Source organism: Balaenoptera physalus, assembly GCF_965194825.1.
Source record: "Balaenoptera physalus genome assembly, chromosome: 11".
Classification (NCBI taxonomy): domain Eukaryota; kingdom Metazoa; phylum Chordata; class Mammalia; order Artiodactyla; family Balaenopteridae; genus Balaenoptera; species Balaenoptera physalus.
This window is the reverse complement of record NC_138896.1, coordinates 5,158,368-5,178,256: the sequence shown is the minus strand read 5'-3', so window position 1 is coordinate 5,178,256 and position 19,889 is coordinate 5,158,368. Positions and strand designations below refer to the sequence as shown.

The 19,889-nt window shown below is 50.0% G+C and overlaps 1 protein-coding gene across 22 annotated transcripts in view; it reads right to left on the bottom strand.

Annotated features, from left to right (window-relative positions):
- The window catches only part of RREB1 (ras responsive element binding protein 1), a 175,531-nt gene that overhangs the window by 78,919 nt on the left and 76,723 nt on the right, over nucleotides 1-19,889 (bottom strand). The window contains exon 1 of one of the 22 annotated variants that reach the window (XM_082413263.1): nucleotides 15,208-15,365. The exons of 20 other annotated variants lie outside the window; for them this stretch is intronic. The gene's annotated coding sequence lies outside the window, so the exon portion shown is untranslated. Of the gene's footprint in view, nucleotides 1-965; nucleotides 1,418-15,207; nucleotides 15,366-19,889 lie in introns of those variants that run through there. One more of the 22 variants, XM_082413266.1, reaches the window with a different exon arrangement.

Sequence of the window (19,889 nt, the reverse complement as noted above, 5' to 3'; positions counted from 1 at the left end):
CCCGGAGTCCACGCTCTGGGGTCCTCTCCTGGGGTGTGGAGGAGACGCGTGTGTAGCAAGTTCTGGGGGGCAGGAGGTGGGGAGCACAGATGGTGGAGAGTGAGTCGCAGAACTGCACAGATCAAATTAAGCAAACACCATGCGAAGGTTGGAGTCTTGCCTACAAGAAATGGGGGACAAAGAGGGCTCCGTGCCGGGGAGCCCCACAGGGCCCTGCTCAGCATCAGAAGGAAACCTTACAGTCTCATCTACTCAGTGAGAGGTTAACTACTACTGACCCTCGCTCCAGCACGGCCACCCCCGAGTCGTCCCGTCCAGCGGCATCACAGACCTTGCTTTAGAAATGCAGTCTCAATAAATGTGAGTCAGTCATGACGCTGTACACCTTAAACCAGCACAGTGCTGTACGTCAATTATACCTCGATTAAACTGAGAGAAAGAAGAAATGCAGGTTCTCGGGCGCCACCCAGAACTGCTGCATCAGAAACTCCCCTGGGGGCGGGCCCTGGAGTCTGCTTGTTGGCTCTCAGGGGATTAGATCCAGCTTCGAGCACCAGTGCTTTACATAGAATTCTGGAAGAAGGGTGACACAAAACCAAGGATCTCCCTGAAAAACGTTCCTTCTATGAGGATTTGGAAGAAGCCGCTGGCTTATCATACTCCCAGGAGCAAAAATCAAGGCACTGGAGCAGAGACTCAGACCCCAGTTCTAACTTTAGCTTTATTTACCACAAAGAAATTAAAAAAAAAAAATTAAAACAATAAGGGCGGAGGGAGAGGGATAACTTCTACGTGGGGCTATTTTAGCTTCCTCAGGAGCGGGCACGTGTGGGACGTGAGCTTCAGACAGGGCAGAGACAGCCTGCGGTGCACAGAAAGCAGAACCACTCAGCCTGGGCCCCCCCCAGGCAGCTCTGGATCCTCAAAGCCCCCTCTCCAGCATTCACCAAACCTGTGTCACTCACAGAAAAGCTCCTTCCAGGGTGCTGAGGGATGGTCTCCAAAGCTGAGGCCTTCAGCCGGGATCTCCGGTGGCCCTGGACACCCTCACGGTCCCCCCAGGTCCCTCCCCTTCTCTGCTGCTCCTGGCAGTAAATGCGCTGCAGGGGTGGGAAGGCAACCCCAGAGCTCCCCCAGCCTCAGAACTAGCTCACCGGTCTACTGCGCGGTTTCTCTCTTAATGCGACCCACGGTGGAGGGAGAAAAATGGAACGGAGACTGTTCCTACAGCCTAGAGCGGCTGCCCCTTCCTGCTCAGGCTTCAGGGGCCCCAGCGGGTACCAGGAATAACACAGGCTGCTGACACTACCTTTCAAAAGGAACGTCCAGTGTCTTCACGTAAAGGAACACTCTAGTATTCAGTAAAGTGTGTAGGGAAGGGGTGCCTTAAGGGAGAGGGACAGTCTCTCTTTTAAAAATAAAAAACCACTTGGACGTTTTAATTGCTCCATTACCTACAACCTCAGCAGGGAGGCGAGTGCCGACCGGGAAGACAGGGTTCTTGCTCACCAGGCCTATCTACGTGAGTCAGGGCAAATTCACTACTTAAAATAGGAACTGCTGGAAAGGTGGGGAGGTCTCCTGGTACACGCTGGACGAAACCGTCCTGCGGCCCTCACTCTCCTTCCTGCATCCCTCTGCGAGGGCTCTTGGCTTCTCTGGAGGGAGGAAACGGGGCCAGGTCCCAATTACATGCTTTCCTGCGAAGAGCTGACTCCACCCCTGCAGCTCTGCCCCCCACCCCTACCCCGCCCCACCGGGATCTCATCTCACTGCTGCCAGACTTGGAGCCACGGCTTCTGCAGCTGCCGCCCGGCAACCATTTGTTCTCAGTGGCCTCTCTTCAGGGAGGGGCCTGGCGGCCCATGGGCGCAGCCCTGTCCCTCTCCCCAGGTGAGCCAATCTCTTCCCGGCCACCAGGATCTGGTATTTCATCACCTTCTTGCCCAACTTGGCAGAAACCTGTATGGTTCTCTACTCTGCAAGGAAGCTGGTGAGAAAGGGGGTGCGGGAGCCCTCAGGCTGAGCAGAGGGGCAGAGGACCCAGGGCACCCTCACCTACCCCCGGGGCAGGGCAGGGCCTTCCCTAAGGCAGGAGATGGCTCACAAGCGCACCCGGCGGGGATAAGGGTTAGCGGCCCCGCCCCACCCTTAGATCTGCTCTGCTGGCTTATCGGGAAGGGTGGGGAGAGGCCTCCACATCTTACCTTGGCTGAAGAATTTTTAAATAGAAAAGAAAGCTATTGCTAAAAGAGAAAACAGGATCTTAGTCAGGGTATGTCACAAGTCTAGTGTTTATCCATTTACGTGTCTTTCGGAGTATCCCTTCTCTAATAACTACGGGGTATTATCTACTGGGGCATAAACTCTGGGCCAGAAAATGTGTTAGGCACTTTACGTATATTTACTCCTCCCCCAAATCGTATCAGGTAATGATTAGGTTATCTGCTGGCTATTAACACAGCTCTGCAGGGGCAGAGCCAGGATTCTAGCCCAGGTTGTCTGACTCCGAAATTCTCGCACTTTCCGATGCCACAAAAAGGATCATGGAAAAAAATATTCAGAGAGGGGTGATTAGCAAGCTAGAGGACTGGGAAACCAAGTCGGGGGAAAACAAGAAATGGCTGAAGGAACTGGAGACACCTGCAGGCCTGGCGCGTGGAAGAGAGGGCACACTGTTCCCCCGTGTCCACCATGGCGGGAACGGGGTTTGGGCAGGAGGCACAAAGAAACTGGTCTGGGGCCCCAGAATTCTTTACACCAGAGCTGTGAACGACTGACTAGAGCTGCACACAGAAGGCATGCGGCCCCGTGAAGTAACGAGCTCGCTGTCTCTGGAAGTGTTCCAGCAGAGCCTGGGTAACCACAACCGGGTCCTGCAGTGGGTGGGAGACCAAGTCAGATCAGCCTTCTGACTTCCAGAGTCAGTACTTCTAAGACGACAGCCCCTTTCTCGTCCTGCTGAAAGATTCAGAAGGATGCACCAGGAGAACACACCACAGCAGCACAGCCCAAAGAGCACACGATGTGGAGTCTTCTGTCTTGGACTGGAAACTCAGCTTGCCACCAGTGGAGCGACTTACGTCTCTGAGCCTCAGTTCCCTCATCCGGAAAATGAAGCTAGTAATACCAGCCCTCCATACTTTACAGTACAGAAATCAATCAAAGGAACGTTAACTAAAACACTTTACAAACGGCACGGCACCCCCAGTATGAGCTACTGATGCCACGCTATTCGCCTCCGGACGCTCCAGGTTAGCTGGGCCCTCGGCTGGCCCTCCCCCAACCCCTCCATCCGCCTGCGGCATCCCCTCTTGGATTGCCCTGCCTCTTGGAGGGCAGGGCCCCGTTTGCTGACCTTAAAAAAAAATTCTGCTCCAGCCCCCAAGTTTAACAATGAAATATAAATATAATTTAGCTTATCACAAATGCAATCCCATCGACAATTAGGAGTAAAACAGCTGCTGCCAGCTCGCAGGGCTGTATGGCCAGCAGGAAATAAAACGCCTCCGGCTTCAGGTCACCGCTGAAACAAATCCTGGTCAGCCTCACATGTGCTTAATCAAGGAAGTCTGCACCGCGGGCTCCCACAGGACCTGAGGGCTCTTCTCCACCCTCTCCTGCATCTCTCCCCTCCCAGCTCTAGAACCCGAGCACAGTGCAGCTGGCGCCCCGCAAGCTGCCCCAGCCTCTCAGCAGCTGGACTATAGTGATTGGGTTTGCTCTGGACACTCCTCTGACGTGGGCCTCAGCGCCTGCAGTCACATTTAGAGCCTGGGGAGGAAGCTGGGGTAAAGTTCAGTAGCAGTTTGCAGAGTTTTAGGCAATATCCTGCAACTCTTTCACAGGCCCTGAGGTCGTGGGGCTGGTCTCTTCTCTCCAATAGGCTCGGTAAGGGGTCAGGCTGCAGAAACAGGACTCTCACGTTTCCCTTGAGCAGGCGCTGGGTGCAAGCTGAGCACCCCCAGGACAGGTGGTTACCCTAGCATCTGGGCCGCGCATTCCCAGAATTCAGGGCGGGTTCAGCACGACGCCCCTTATAAAACCAAAATGACTCTGTGGAAGATAGACGTATTGTTGGAAATGCTTCTAGCTCAGTGGAAGGAGGAGATCACATCTTTCCTCACCCAGCGCATCGGAAAGGCGGTCAGCTGGGGTCAAAATTTCACAGTGGGTGAGCAGACATTACAAACTGTCAGCTGAGAATGACTCTGAGTTTGCTGGGCCCAACGACCAGGGGCTCCAAGGGCTGCCCGCTATGCCTCCTAACGGGTGACCATTTTCCCCTCTATTTTGCCTCTAAGAAAATTATTCACCACTCTATCTACGAAGAAAAACAAATACTCTTGAGATACAAGACGTTGATAAGTGTTTATCACAAGCCAACCAACCAAAAACACTAGCAAGCAAATGGTGTTTCTTAAAGCAAACTGAGCACAAGCCCAAAGCTGCTACGGGCAGGACGGGGCGCTGGGAGGGAAGGGGGGCGCGTGCGGCCGAGGTCCCCCTTCCCCAGCTGTAAAGAGCTGCCAGGCAGAGGCACCTGGGGAGGAAGGCGGTAGTGGACCAGCGGGTCTTGGAGGAAGCCTGGGCTCTGTTTCTCCCCAACAGCCAGGAGGGTGTGGGACGTCTTGCTGAACCAAGGGCCGAAGCCCCAGCCCGGCGGGTCTGAAACAAGTACACTGTGCCCAAAGCACGTCTGCTGTCTGCATCTGCCTGAGCTCACGCAGCGGCCCTGACCAGGCCCAGGCTCTTCAAGGTGGGGTCACATTTTACAAGCCCCACCCTGAGAAAGCGATTACCCCTTCGCAAGCCATTAAACTCCCCCTAAAGTGACAAAGAACAGGAAGGAAATTCCAAAAGGGGAGATCCGCACCAGTCGGACAGATCCCCTCCCTTAGGCTCTCAGGCCTGAGCGAGAACCCAGCCAGCGGCGGAGGGAACCTGAGAGGAGAGCACACGCCACTGAGAAATCAAGGAAAGGGAGCCGGCCTCCTGCACTCCCCGCTGGCTAGGCCAGCCTGACACTTCCTCCGGGTCCCGAGGGTCACACACCTCCACAGGGAAACCTCTGGGGCACGAAGATCTGGAAACCCAAGCTAATGCCCATTTAACTTAAGCTGACATTACACTACCAACATTACAGACATTCCCAGTCGCATGGACCGCTGTGGTTGAACAAGACTGGCCTCTACCGATCCTTCCATGGTACAGAACTGATCTTGTGCGTTCGGGGAACCACGCCGTGCTTCTCCAGCAGAGTCCTCTAACACGCTTGCGACCATGAAGCTGAGGTTCTCCCGCTCACCCCCTTCACTCGACTCGAATGCCTGCGATAAAGGCCCCCTCGTGTTGTTCAAAAAGAACATCCCTGCTCTTCCCTTTTATCTTCCCTTAACGGTTTGCCATCCAGTGATAGAAGGGGCCTCGCCTCCAACAGTCCCGGCCTTTTATCTCCCGCTGACCTGACCACGCAACAGCAACAACACGAAGCCAGGGGCTGGGTTTCCTGCAGCTCGCCCAGAGGGGCTGTTTGACTCGTGTAAAATATGACTGGCCTCCAAAACCTTGGAACGATGCCGAGCAGCACCCACCCAGCTTCCATTTCAGCTCCGGCTTTAAAAGCCTCCAGGTGCAGTGGACCAGCGCCCTCCCACCCCACCCCCGCGCCTCCGTGTGGTAGAGGCTCACCGCTTCCAAGGAGAGCTCGCTTTCCGGGCTCACGCACGTATCTGCTTTCCGTCCGCAGCAAACCTAAGAGCTCTCTTCATCAAAGTCCAGAAAACCCTAGAAGTTAGTTACGGTAGCTCCAGTTGAAGTCCGAGTTTATACTGCTATTATTAAAGTAATTCGGTAGCGTTTAATAACATCCTTCACCACTGGAACGCAGGGAGCCCACCACGTGCTTCCCTGTATAATAAGCAAGCAGCCTGAGATACAGCGGACCCCTCGGCTGCAGAGTGAGGACAGGCCGTGACCGCTGACGCCCTTCCCAGGCCTAACTCTCGCGTGAGACTCAGCTCTGCCGGGATGCCTGGGTGCTCTCAGGCCTGGTCTCTGAAGACCTCCACCCGCCTCACGCTACGAGCGTTCCCGTGAATATCCAGGGCCAAACTCCACTCTTAAGGAATCAAGGCAGACGTGGGGCTGTGTGCCACTTACTGGGTGGGACGACCAGAGGGCATCCACACACCAGAGCACAGAGGGCCCTGCTCCCCGCGTTCAAGGCCAGGACTTCCATTTTCCTGGCATCACACCAGCACATGTGAAGTTAATAGGTTCCGAGGATGATAAGATCAGATGTTTGAAACAGTCCCCCAGAGTTCCTTTCTGGGGTATAAGGAATCTTTCCAAAGCCAATTAATGAAAAGAAAAAACTTCCTGGCCTAAACACACGTCCCCTAACCCCTCACAATCTCAGAGGCAAGAGGGAGGGGCGGGAGAGAGGTGATGGAGTGGTGACATACGCAAGGCAGTGGAGAAAATGGGGGCAAATGAGTGACAGAAGCCAGGTTACGCATTAAACCCACAACAATTCCTGTGCCAACACTCCAAAATGGAGCCGGTACTTGTAGGATCTTTTTTTATGAGGCGAGATACCAGAGTAAAAAAGAGTGTGCACAGCCCAGAGCGGCCACGCTGCCCCGTGCAACACCAAGCACGCCGCCTCCTGTACGGCCCCTCTCCTGTCGCCACGGGACTGGGCTGTGTCACTGGCCCATCTGAGAACAGGAGCCAGCTAACCGGTTCAGCCCCACCGGCCAAACGGCAAGTGCTCCACGTCCTCAACTTCCTCCCAGCCATGAAGTCAGGAACAACCTGTACAGACAAAGAAAACAGAAAACTTGCGAAACAACGGCATCTACCGTGCTCCCTGAATATGCCCGAGGAAACTTTTTCAAAGCCCTTTAAGATGCTTCATTACAATTCTGGAAAGAAAACGCAGTCCACTGCACCCAGGCACGCACATGTTCACACAAACCCAATTTCATGCTCTGCCGGCCCCACGACGAAAATGCAGAAGTCAAAATATAACTCGAGAGAGTGGCCCTGGTTACTTAACAGATCGGAATTATAACTGACACTTTTCCAAAACTATATGAGAGGCCAGGGACATCCTGGCAGGTTTCCAATCTGGAAACAGAATTTGCCTAAGGGGGAAAAAATAAAGGTCTAACAGATTATACAATCTGCTACCTAGCCACAGTGAAAATGCTGTTTAGATGGGGATGTGAGGAAAAAAAAAAAACCTCACCGTCTCTTTATTCCTTGTAGTTAACCCCTAACACAATGCCGTAGCCAAGGCAAGAATAACCCTCTCAGGGCTTCACCACCAAGAAACTACTAATCGTGGGGATGACTTTTTTTACCCTATCAGCCAAGATTCATTTAATGGGATCACAGTTTGGAAGACGGATATGCAAAGTAATTCCTAGTTCCGCTGGCCTTATGTGGAGATTTTGAAAGTACCATGCAATCGGTGCCAGTCACATATTCTGTACAACCCAAATTTACAGTCAGATGTTATTATTCGCGTTCACAACATTAGGCAAATGCTGTTTTAATTTTTTTAGCTTGAAGAAAGGGAAAACAAAGGGACACATTAATCCATCAAAGTTGCCAGGCCCTAAAACTTTCACAGCTTCTTCTCACTTATCACTTCGACGGCTTCAGCCACCAAACAGCTTTCATTTTAAAAAATGAGTGTCTTTAGTTTCCTGCAGCTTGAGTTCCAGGCCCATCCTTGCTGCTTTCAGTGTGCTAGAGCCAAAGCCTGGGCGAGTGCACAGAAAATGTGCATTCTCTGCAAGGGTTAAAATGAGTTAAGAGGTTCTATACTATTTTTGTACCCTAGCTGTAGGGCAAGATTTGGTATCATGGTGAAACCCTGAAATGGGATGAAGCTCAATCTCAGACATTAGTCTACTTCAAGTTGCAGATGTCAGAACCACCAAGAGCTGGAAGACAGAGCCCCCGGCCTCAAAGGCTGATACTCAGGCTGGGGAGACAGAGTAGACAGGACACCGAGAGAGAAATTCCAATCCAAGGGAAAACGGATTATGAGCTACAAGCCTGAAAGGCTGCAGGGCTCCCCAGAGGTAAGTCATCAAGCGTGAGGGAAGTGGGGCAAAAGCAAACCTGGGCTTTGAGGTAAGATCCGGAGTTCAGAAGACAGGGCATTCCAGTCAGAAGGAAATGCACGAGGGAAAAGCATGGAGACCCTAGAGGTACATCCGGATGGGACACCGTGCCATGAGAGCACTAGCTCCTAAAAGCCTACATTTTCACCCTTCTCCAGCGAAATGAGGACTTACTGAGATTCTCACAATGCTGAATGCATTCGTTTTTTTCAGGTTAAAATGCCCCCTTTTAAGAGGAAATGATGGGTTTCCCTGGTGGCACAGCGGTTAAGAATCCGCCTGCCAATGCAGGGGACACGGGTTCGAGCCCTGGTCCACGAAGATCCCACGTGTCGTGGAGCAACTAAGCCCGCGAGCCACAACGACTGAGCCCGCGCGCCTAGAGCCCGTGCTCCGCAACAAGAGAAGCCCGTGCACCGCAACAGAGTAGCCCCCGCTCGCCACAACTAGAGAAAACCCGCACGCAGCAGTGAAGACCCAATGCAGCCAAAAATTAAATAAATGAATAAATGAATTTATTTTTTTTTAAAAAAAAGAGGAAATGATAAAGACAGTAGATGGTTGGGACTGTTTTTTAACGCCCTTACTTGGCAAAAGAAAAAAAATGGCAATCCCCTGTGTAACTGCCAGAGCTTTGCCTTCAGTCTCTGGCCCATGCAAACAAAACCCTTGGGAGCCATCAGACTACACCAGCCCACTGTGCAAAAGGAGGAAGAGTGGAGTGGGGGAAACGGCAAAGATGGGGCTGGCAAAACGATGCTGAGGTCAAGGCTCCACCTCAGAGGGGTGAACTTCATCCTGTGGCTGTGGGAACCCAGTGAAGCCCCCACCACTCTTTTGGAAGAAAACCTCTGGGATGAAATAATCGTAACCATATTTTCAAAAACTCTTGGCAGCAGTTTAAAAATTTGACGATTAGAGGCACATAACCCAGATAGGAGGTTACTGCAATACAGTCTAAGGGACAGACATGAGGAGCACGGGGTCAGGAGAACATCACCGAGGGACTGACCAGGCTGCCAGGAGTGAGGGCGAAGGTCAGGGAGGCGCTGGGCTTCCTGCGCTGGCAACAGACTGGGCCACAAGGCAGTTAACTTCGATGCAGGAAAAATTCCCAGTACAGGAGAGAACAAAGAGAATACAGCAGGAAGGGACGGGTTACTGAGTAGCAGGATTAAGCAAGGAGTTCTGTTTAACAGAAATCCAAAGACTGTCCCAAGCCAGAAGGGAGCAGATGGGAAAAAGGAGAAGGTTCTGGAGGAGGTGGGAAAGGAGGGCCGGGGGGCTGTCAGGCACAGGAAGATGAAACACTTGTGGTTGAACGGAATACATAACATATGCAGACATATAAATGCACGTATTCATTGTCAAATGGGCTGCTGTCGTGGGGGGAAAGTGCTTAAACAGCCTTAACTTACAGGTTACAAGTCCACACAAAACTGTACCAAATACAAAACAAGACAAAACCAAAATCCACCCTGCTCTCCCTTTCAAAGAGCCTAGCCTATAAAACGAACACGTTAGATGCTGGGTAAAACATTTTATTGAATCGATACGGTCTAGAGCGGCGCTGTCCAAAGACGAAAAGAATCTCTGCGCTGTCCAGTCTGGCAGTCTCGAGCCACGTGTGGCCGCTGAGCACCTGACGTGAGGCTAAGGGGCTATATTTAAAATTTTCATTTCAGTTAAACAGCCACATGTGGCTAGCCGGCTGTTGTACTGGACAGTGTAGGTCTATGGCATTTTTTTCCTCCAGTAATCTTGAGTTACTAGATGGTGGTCCTTAATTCATTCGCTTGCTTCCCAGGGTTTTCAAGCCCTAAAGCAGGAATAAAGATGATCTAGTATAGTTTTAACTGGAAGGCATGGGAGGGCAGTGAGCTGACCCCAGAAGTTACTTACTTTGCTATGATTCTTTATTCTTCCCAGGGTTTATCAGAGTTTCAATGTACAAAGGGAAATAACCCATGAAACCAACAACAGAGGGACATCTCCTAAGCTAGGCTCGCTTCTTCTAGGTGAGTCATCAGCTCCCTGCCCCGTCTACCCAAAACCTGCTCAGGCCTGGTCCCACCTCACTCGTGAAGGTCAATGTGTGAAAACATGGGAAAATGTAAGTTAGACCAAGGTTAGAAAGCAATCTAGTACATTTAGGCATTCTATGTTACAACGTATTCACGGATAAGTCTGGCAGAGGCCACCTGAAATGAGATACGCATCATGGGACTCTAGTGCTCCTTTAAAAATAAAAGTATAATTTAATGTCACTGTAAACTTGATGTTTGTAATTTAAAGTTATTTTTTTAAAAAGATACAAGAAAGTAATCAAACTGCATTCCTTTTTAAGCTGTTAAAAACTGTTCCCTCCTTCCTTCTCTCCCTTCTGACCTTACCTTTCTTTAGTCACAGCCCAGTGCCCGGCACACAGTAGGTTTTTATATAGTTCATCCTACAAATCTGGGCCACCTACTAGGAGTGATATGCTCAGGTTGATAAGCCCTGCTCTACAGACAAGCGCAAAATTCATACCCTTGAAACTATGTAAAATTTATGTGGTATCATTTTTTTTTGGGGGGGGGGAGTCCATAAATTTGATCAGATTTTCAAACCTTCCTTTTTCTTATGAAGATGAGATTAACCATGTAATTCACTTCAAATAGTGTCTGATACATGGCAATAACTCAATAAAAGTTAGTGACATCAATTCCCCCAACAAGCTCCCAATGCCTGCTATAAACAGGTATAATTTTAGGACAGAATTCATCCTACAGAGAGATCATCGTGAGCCCCCCATCTATGTCACTAGGTTTACATGGTTTTGCTCTGTTCCCATTATTCCAGAAATAACTGATGGAACCAAGTTAGTTTCTTGATGATATTAGGTTAAAACAGTGCATATTATCACCATCTCTAGGCCATCAAAGGCACTGAGGAGGTTTCCTCTAAGATCCACATAATAGGTATAAATGTGGCCCAAGCACTAGCAATTCCTGGGAATCTCAAAGGAGTCCTAGAATAGAGGGTGGTCTTGTGGAGGATGTTTGTTTTTTAATTAACAAAAGGTAATGGGGGCGTTAGTGAGCCTTTTAAATAGGAACCAAGAATTTAAACTGATTCCCTCTATGCAGTCCTTACGTAAATTGCAATGCATAAATAAAATACATTGGCTGTAAAAGGGAGGATTATATCAACTGTAAAATTCAAAAGTCACAACCAGGGGAGTGGGAAGAGTGACTGTGGTGACTGAGGTTAGAAGGTGTTGGGCTGGTGGCGGGCTAGCTTGGTCCTTGTTTTCTCATGTGTCCTTTGAAGGTGAAAACTAACCAATTTTTTCTGGCCTTCAAGCTGTCAGAGGATTAAAAAAAAAAAACTCCGTCTGAAAAAATAAACAAATGAGACCTGCAATCTCCCTTCAAAAGGTGGGGATGGGGGTGGGGGGGGGGGAAATGCCCCACCTAAGGCCCTTAAATATTTCCTGATGATTGTTACCTCAATTAGTAACTATCCATCTACGACAAGACTGGGCAGGGCAGGGGATGGTGGGAGTCAGGGGAGGGGGAGAAGAGATGTTCCAGGAGCTCACCACCTAGGTGAGAAAAGAAGAAACCATGAGAAGGTAAGAGAATTTAGTGTTGTGTATGCAGTACTAATTTTAAGTCCAGAAAAACCACTGGCATGTAAGTGGAGGGGTGTCCGAGGTGGAAGAGAGCCTGGAGGAGCTGATACCCAGGGAGGACCACGAGAAGCCCCGGAGCCAGGTCCTGCTTGCCGAGGGCGTGTGGGGCAGTCGCGGGGAGCTGAGAAAGCTGGGCCAGGGCAGCAGGGGGTGTCGGGGCAGCAGGGGGTGTCGGCTCGGCTCGGGGCAGCACCAGAGGATGATGTCAGAGTTTTAAGGAAACCTGTTTGAACAAGGTATGGGACCGCGGGGGAGGGAGACCAGACTGCAATGGGAACAAAGGGACTAGAGAGGGAAAGATAAACCTGAATGCCTTTCACAGAACTGCAGAGACCTGGAGGGAGCTGAGCAGGAAGTGGCTCCTGCCACAGGCTCGATTTCCTGGGGCACTAGCACGGCGCTGGGAAGAAGTTTTCCACTGTTAAGGGGGTTGGGCTCCATTACTTTTTTAGACACTTGCCAAGTGAAGAAATGGAGTGGATGAGAAAGGAAGGTCTTGGTACCTCGGTGAGATACTGGGACTCACGAGTGCAGGGGGGAATCGACCCCTCCACAGAGAGGGGAGGCCTGTACGGGCTGAGTGGAGACTCAGAGATGGGAGGGTCCAGTACGGAGCACGAAGAACACACATTCTGAGCCACAGACATAAGAACAAGGGCTGGCAGGAAGGAGGTCCCCAGGAAGGAGGAGAATGTGGTGTCCAAAGAAGTGGGAAGGCACTAGCAACGAAGGGGCATCAAACCCCTCTGAGTCCGAAAGATGCAAGAGTAAAGCGCACATAAGGGGGAGCTGAAGGAAGTTCACAGTTGGATGGTCCTCATCTTGAGCACACAGTAGGCACCCCGTCTGCGCATTAGTCATCTCAAGAAAGTAGGCAGCGGGTCAGATGCTGTGAGCAGGAGGAAGAGAAAAGGGGAACTGATGGCTTCAGGAGCAAAAGACCCCGGGGAGCTGGCGGGAGGGAGCGCAGCGGCTGAACGGGGGTTGGGCGGGGAGAGAGGTGCTCTTAGCTTAGGCCTTCACAGTCACATGACCTCAAGGTGCTGGGGACAAGAATGGGCCCGGGCAGGAGCCAGGAGGCCCTCTGGAGCCCCCTCTTCCCACTCAGGGTAAGTCTGGCATCCTGTTTCCTACTCTGGATGGCTGGCTGAGGAGAAGGGAGGAAAACCGTGTTATTTCAAATGGTTGCATCTTTTATTCCTACTATTTGAGGCAAGCCTGGTACGTTTCTTTCAACAGATGCCCGAGTCACACATGTAGCTGCTTTCCTCAACAGTAAACAAGTGGATTCTATCTACAAACAGCAAGGACACCAGGTCTGCGAGGGGAGAGAAAACCTTTTCCAAACGCCCAACCCATCCCAAATGGCTTTCACCGTGTTTTTCTCACCAGGCTGAACTTTGCAACTCTAAACCCATCAGATGCACCTTGGTGCGGAATGCAGCTGGGAACCTGCTCAGGGCCCAGGAGTTGTTCTTAAGAGGCACTCAGCCCACCCCGGGCATGGGCTGGGGCTTCCCGAGTTCTCAGGGTCAGCTGGTCCCGGCAAATCGGCACGCAGGGCCCAGTGATTCAATTAGTGTGAGTTCAGTTGCTCTTTTTTAGGTCAGTTCTTTCTTCTTTTGTTTAGATCTGACTCAAGATTTACTTCAATTATCTACACCTCTGTTAGAGCACCTAAACAACTTAAACTGTTGAAAGTGATGAAGGCAAAGGAAGGGATGAAGGGAAAGGAAAGGAAGAACCTGGATCTTTAAAAAAACACACAAATGGTCTCCTCCCTCCCCCTCCACCATCTCTGTTCTCTTGAATTACTCAAGTAGACAAGCAACTGTTTCTCACAGGAAAATGCTAGACTCCGAGTCTGAATGTGAAAACCCCGTGGTTAAGCCCTGGCTTGCAGAAAACTAAAAATTTCAGCAACCCTGGAATGAAATGTTATGTTCAGAGCTATACGAAGCATCGCAGCTGTTCCCAGCCAACATGAAAACCGAAAGGGGTGATGCTATCTTTATCCTCTACCTACAGGCAAAGCTGGTACCATCCTGGGCCGGGCTGCCCAGGAGCCAGCTCAGTTCTAGGCTGCTGAGCACAAGAGACAAAGGAGGCAAAGGAACACAGGGGCCAGCAGAGCACACCTAAGCAACAACACACAACAGAGCCACCGGGAAGAAAGAAAATGCAGTTAATCATTAAAAATTTGAAAAGGATGCAAGGAAACGGAACTGCTTGAAAAGCTGTTCTCACTGCCACTTGGAAAATCTGTTTCAATCAGGTCAAAATTCAAAAGGTTAGATCGCATCTAACTTGACCTGAATCTCCCAAGTGGAAGGAGAACCCTTTAATCAATTTTCTTGGAAGAAAAAACACATTTCTCCACTCAAACTCAGAAAGCGTCTTTAGACCACCTCATGGAATCAGGCCCCAGATGCGCACCTCAGAGAAGGCAGGTGATGGAAAATGACCGACTCCAGAAGAATCGGGAGGCAAGGGGACGAGAACACGGCTTCGCTCACAGCTCGAAGCTGACACACAGGCTGAGGAAAACGCTCTCCCGCGTGACTGCGCCGCCTCACTCTGGGCAAACGCGTCCCACTAGCAACTCCTGCTGCCCCTACGAGCCCCAGGCTGCGAGCCGCTCCGGCTCAGATGACGGCCGCCGCCGGGCCGCGCAACCCCCAGGCCCGGCCAGGCTGCCGGCAGCCCGCCACACACGTAAACCACCAACGAACGGAGCTGTGGTGAGGGGCTCGGCTCGCAACGTGAACGCCACCGACACACCACACTTCCTGCTCGTTCGGCCACACCATCTCCACTCAAGCAAAAGCGACAACGACCGCAGGGTGGCCACCGCAGGGCCAGCGAGCAGGACGGCACAGCGGCTGAGGAGCGGACTCGGGAGCCACGTCGCCCGGGTTCAAATCCTGCCTCTTCCACTTGCCAGCTGTGGCGGCACACCCTTAGTTACAGAGCCTTTCTCTGCCTCAGTTTCCTCAGCTGCGAGGGGGAGACAACGGTAACACCTACTTCACGCAGCTGCTGTGGGACACGGGAGTGACGTGTGCAAAGTGCTTAAACACGGTCTGGGGCGGAGAGCACAAACTGCCCACACGCGTGCCAGCACCTCAGCGCTGATTCGCTAATTATCAGTCCAGTGGGCGCTACGGATATTCTCTTCACCCAGGGCTGCGGTGCCCAAACTTCAGCAAGCATCCCGAGAGCGTACTGTGACAGATTTCTGACTCAGAAGGTCTAGGGCGGGGCCTAAGAATGTGTGTTTCTAGCAAGTTCCCAGGTGATGCGGAGGCCGCTGGTCTGAGGCTCACACTCTGACCACCGCTCTACGCACCGGTTAACTCCCGTGTTCCATGCTTCGCGCCTAAGCCTTACCTGGTTTATTTATCGGCACAGTGAGCCTGAATGAGAGAAAGTGAGGAGAGCGGCAAAGCAGTTCACTGCTCAGAGAACATCCAAGTGTTCTTCCACACTGCCAAGCACCCCTGCACCTCTGCATGCGGCGGATCGCACGGCAAGTTCCGGCCAATGGGCTGTGGGCAAAGACGACACACATCACTTCCAGGCTGAAGGTTTTAAAAGCTGATGTGTGGCCTGCTGGCTCTCTCCTTACTGTGGCAACCTGGAAGCATGCGCAGTGGCGGGCAGGGGGCTACAGGACGACAGCAGCCTGGACCCTGGGTCACTGCTGGGAAGGGAGCTACTGTAGAGAGCTGCTGGCCTGCAGCAGATTTCACATGAAAAGCAATGACATTTTGTGCGTTGAGCCACTCAGATTTTAAAGTTTGTTTGACAGCTTAGCTTAAGCCCACTAAAACACTTCCTGTCACCGCTATAAGAAGGGCCTTCGCATCAGTCTTAAGTCCAACCTACGGACACAGGTGTGAGGTATTTTATAACACAATCAGTTAGCGAGGGTTTCTACCCTAGTCTCGTTCACTTCAGTTCATCAAATAGATGAGTTTGTTTTTTTTTTAATCCTCCCATTTTGGGTCTGTTTTTCACCAGATATAAAAATTCTTCACTGCAACATGATTATGTAACAGTTGCCAATAATTTAGAAAGCTGAATATGCTAAGAAGTATTGAAAATGTGAAAAATAAATACACTGAAGGACTCGGGTCAAAAGTCCCATGAAAAAAACTGTGCGCGCGCATACACACACACACACACACACACACACACACACACACACACACACCAGAATCCCTTGACTCTAAAAGACAGGCCAGAAGGAAAGGGTTTCCATTTTATTTACTAAATCATGTGCAAACTGATATCGTACTTTGCCCAAATAGGAGAAGGTGATCTCTTTAAGGTAAAAGCATCACCATTTAATCACAAAACTGCTCTTAAAAGAAAAAATCGTAATTTCTAGTTGACCTAGGAACATTTGCAACTTGACATGCAGGTAATGAACTGTTCACAGTATATTACGTTCCAGATTATGTGGAATAAAACATGATAAAGATCCTTCTGTTATAAAAATTACCACTAACCCCACACACACGGCCCAAACAAAACGTAACCTAGAACAACTCCTCAACTTGAACTAGAAAATTCATGAAATAAACAAAATGAAAAGAATTGGGAGGACTTCCCTGGTGGCGCAGTGGTTAAGAATCCGCCTGCCAATGCAGGGGACACGGGTTCAAGCCCTGGTCCGGGAAGATCCCACATGCTGCAGAGCAACTGAGCCCGTGCGCCACAACTACTGAGCCTGCACGCCACAATTACTGAGGCTACGCGCTAGAGCTCGCGAGCCACAACTACTGAAGCCCGTGAGCCACAACTACTGAGCCTGCGCGCTAGAGCCCGCAAGCCACAGCTACTGAAGCCCACGCGCCTAGAGCCCGTGCTCCACAACAAGAGAAGCCACCACAGTGAGAAGCCTGCGCACCGCAACGATGAGTAGCCCCCGCTCGCCGCAACTAGAGAAAGCCTGAGCGCTGCAACAAAGACCCAACGCCGCCAAAAATAAATAAATAAATAAATCAATTAATTAAAAAAAAGAATTGGGGAGAGAGAATTTAAAAATATGTAATAGAATCACATAGGTCCTTTTGGTCTATGGAGCAAACAGCACTTCTCAGGAGGGCCCTCTTTGTGAGAAGGACTTCAATTGAGTAGGATCTACAAGGTCTCTCAAAGGTGGGGGGATTTCTTGCTAGAATTCTCCCTAGCCCTTTCTACAGAGGGCAGGAGAACAAACCCCTTGTGAACACACACACACACACACACACACACACATTTTAAAACTCATCTCCGAAGGAGCTCAGTGGCTCTCTGCTCCCCAATTAGCAGCGGCAGAGCTAAGCTGGAGATGAAGGGCCCTGCTGCCCTGGCCTTCTCAAGTTCCTAGGCCCTTGAGCGCCTCATTCTCTGGGTGTGTCACATTCCACCTCTTGAGGTACTTCCACGTGGCCAAAAAGAAAAAAAAAAAAAGGTAAACACTCAGGTAATGCATTTGGTCGCATATTATAATTCAGCTGTAAAACCAGAGTTAAACTAATTAAAAAGGCCCCAACACTAATTTCTCTAATATGTTTTATAGCTATTTGGCAACTGCTGGGTTTTATTGGTGAGTTCATTTTGTTTTTTCTTTTTTCATTTCTTTCAGGAGACATGAAAAAGTCACTATAAAAAAAAAAAGAAAACCTGAAAATTTAAACATCTCTATTTTTAAAAAAATCTCATGCCATACTACCTTGAAGACACTGGGGAGAACAATAAAGTCTCCATGTATACCCTAAGACAGGGTTACTTCTCTACTGTTCATAAGGAGCTAACCCTGGGGAACCTTCTCTTAGGATAACAGGAATAACGTGCAATCAGATAATAGGTGGATCCATTACTAATCACAGAGCTAAAGAAAGCTGGCAGGGCATCCTGCTAGCACCCTCCTGCAAGGCCCCTGAAAACTCCCTACTGTTCGGCCAGTTAGGGAACGCACACATTAGAGCTGGCTCATAATGTATCTGCACACCAGAATCGCTGTGTGTACATCTGCAAGAGAGACATAATAGGAACGTCCACATTTAGAAGATGAAAGCCATAGAAAAAGCAATCTCATGTGATTTTTGCAGTCTAACTTGCTCAGTTTATTTCTTCCATAATCATGTTCCTAATGAGAGAATCAAGCTATAAGTAAAGTCCTAGGAGTTTATAACCATGATGCTTTTTATACAGCCAAAAGGCCCTTTCCATTGCTTATACCCAAAGAGGTCTGTGGTGAAACAGACCACCACAGTGGCGGTGACTTCTTTCTACCCACTGTCCATGTGTCCTGGACTCACGCGAGAGCGTCACAGGATGGTTCTCTCCACCCGGCAGCCCCACGGCCACCATGTAGGCACAAGACTGCAGCGCGCTCACTCCTGCCACCTCCTCCAACTTGCGCCAAGTATTAAATCTCAGGCCATACAAATGTCACGTCCCCGTGGCGTGCAACTTTTATGCAGACCTAAGGCTACGACCAAAACCAGTTCTTGGCTACATGACTCCCGAGCCGGCACATCCCACGCACTCAGCAGCTAGCTCTCTCCGTGGACTCCTCAGCACAGACGCACTGCCCGCGCTGCTGCTCGGGGGCTGGTCTGCAGATCATATGACAGCCGGAATCCCTCGGACACAAGCAGGCATTGTCCACTTTTCCTTGAAATCTCAAAATCCTGGATAAGACCAGCAATCAAGTAACACTTCAATCCTCCAACAACCTTAAATCAATTGACCAAATTCTTCTCTTTGGGTCTCAACTCCCCCTTTACAAATAAAGCGATGATGTCCAATAAAAGCCATTTTCGTCAGCTTTTAAAGCAGACCCACAGCACTTACTTTAAATAAAAGGTTAGGATTACGTGATTGGGGGAAAGCATTTAAACAAACAACGACCGTTACGGACGGAGCTGCTAATAACTGCCCCACAATTTCTGTGGTGCCTTTAGAGTGCTCTGGGGGTGTCCGAGCATTAACTGAACGCTCCCTTCCTTCTTCACGGCTGGCCTCCAGACCCACAGATGACTCACGGAGGCTGAGCTCCGGGCAGCCAGCAGCTGCTCAGACCCAGGCCTGGATGCTTCCCTCCTTACTCCTCCAGCCCCAACCTCCCAACCTCTCAACAGGTGTCCCGGAGGCCAGCCCACTGGTGGATGCCATAAGCACATCATCTCAGCCGAGCCGAGCAAGGAGCTGCAGGTCCTCACAGGCCATGACACAGGAGACCAAGCCCTTCCACCCTCCACCATGCCCCTTCCCTCCAGCAAGCCCTCTCTGCGCTGTCCACACTCCAAAAAGCCAGCACAAGACCCGCTCCTTGCTTCCTGGGAAGTAGTAGGTTTTATTACTTTTCCATCTGCTGTGAGCGTCTAACATCCAGAGAACTAATTCTTATTTCTCACATGCAATTCATATAGATTTCCCTTCCCTGACAGAGTCACAAACATCTAACCATAAGAGAATGCATTCCACCTTCAGCATGGCAATAAGGAGGTATATAGTTTCCATGGATACCCAGAAGACCAAATTTCAAAACTAATTACATTTTCAAAAGGAACAATTTCTCTTAGTAAAAAACAAACAAACAAACAAAACCAAAACACAAAACCTATTTGATTCAGGAGCAGGAAAGTCTATATTAACCATTTTATTTGTTAACTATGCATTACAGCAACTCTAAGCGCACAAAAACCTTAAATTTAATACTATTAGAAGCTAGTATGTATTTAAAATACGTGTATGAGTATGATTATTAAAACTTAGGCCTAGCAATGCTCTATGCTTAAGCAGATAAAATTAAAATTTTACAGCTTGCGAATTTTAGTAGCTTGAGAACTACTAGTATGTATTAGCTACCCTGGGAAGTTTTCAACTCTGGGATTTCCATGAAAATGTCCAAAAATAGTTAATGATGCCAAGGGAGATTTTTGGTGTACCACCACAGAGTGCCGCAGGGGTCTCCATCTGTAAAATGGAGCTACTGAGAATACAATTAACAAGAAACCTAAAAATATATAATCATCTCTGCCAAGTGAGCACATTTAACTTTTCAAGTTAGGATG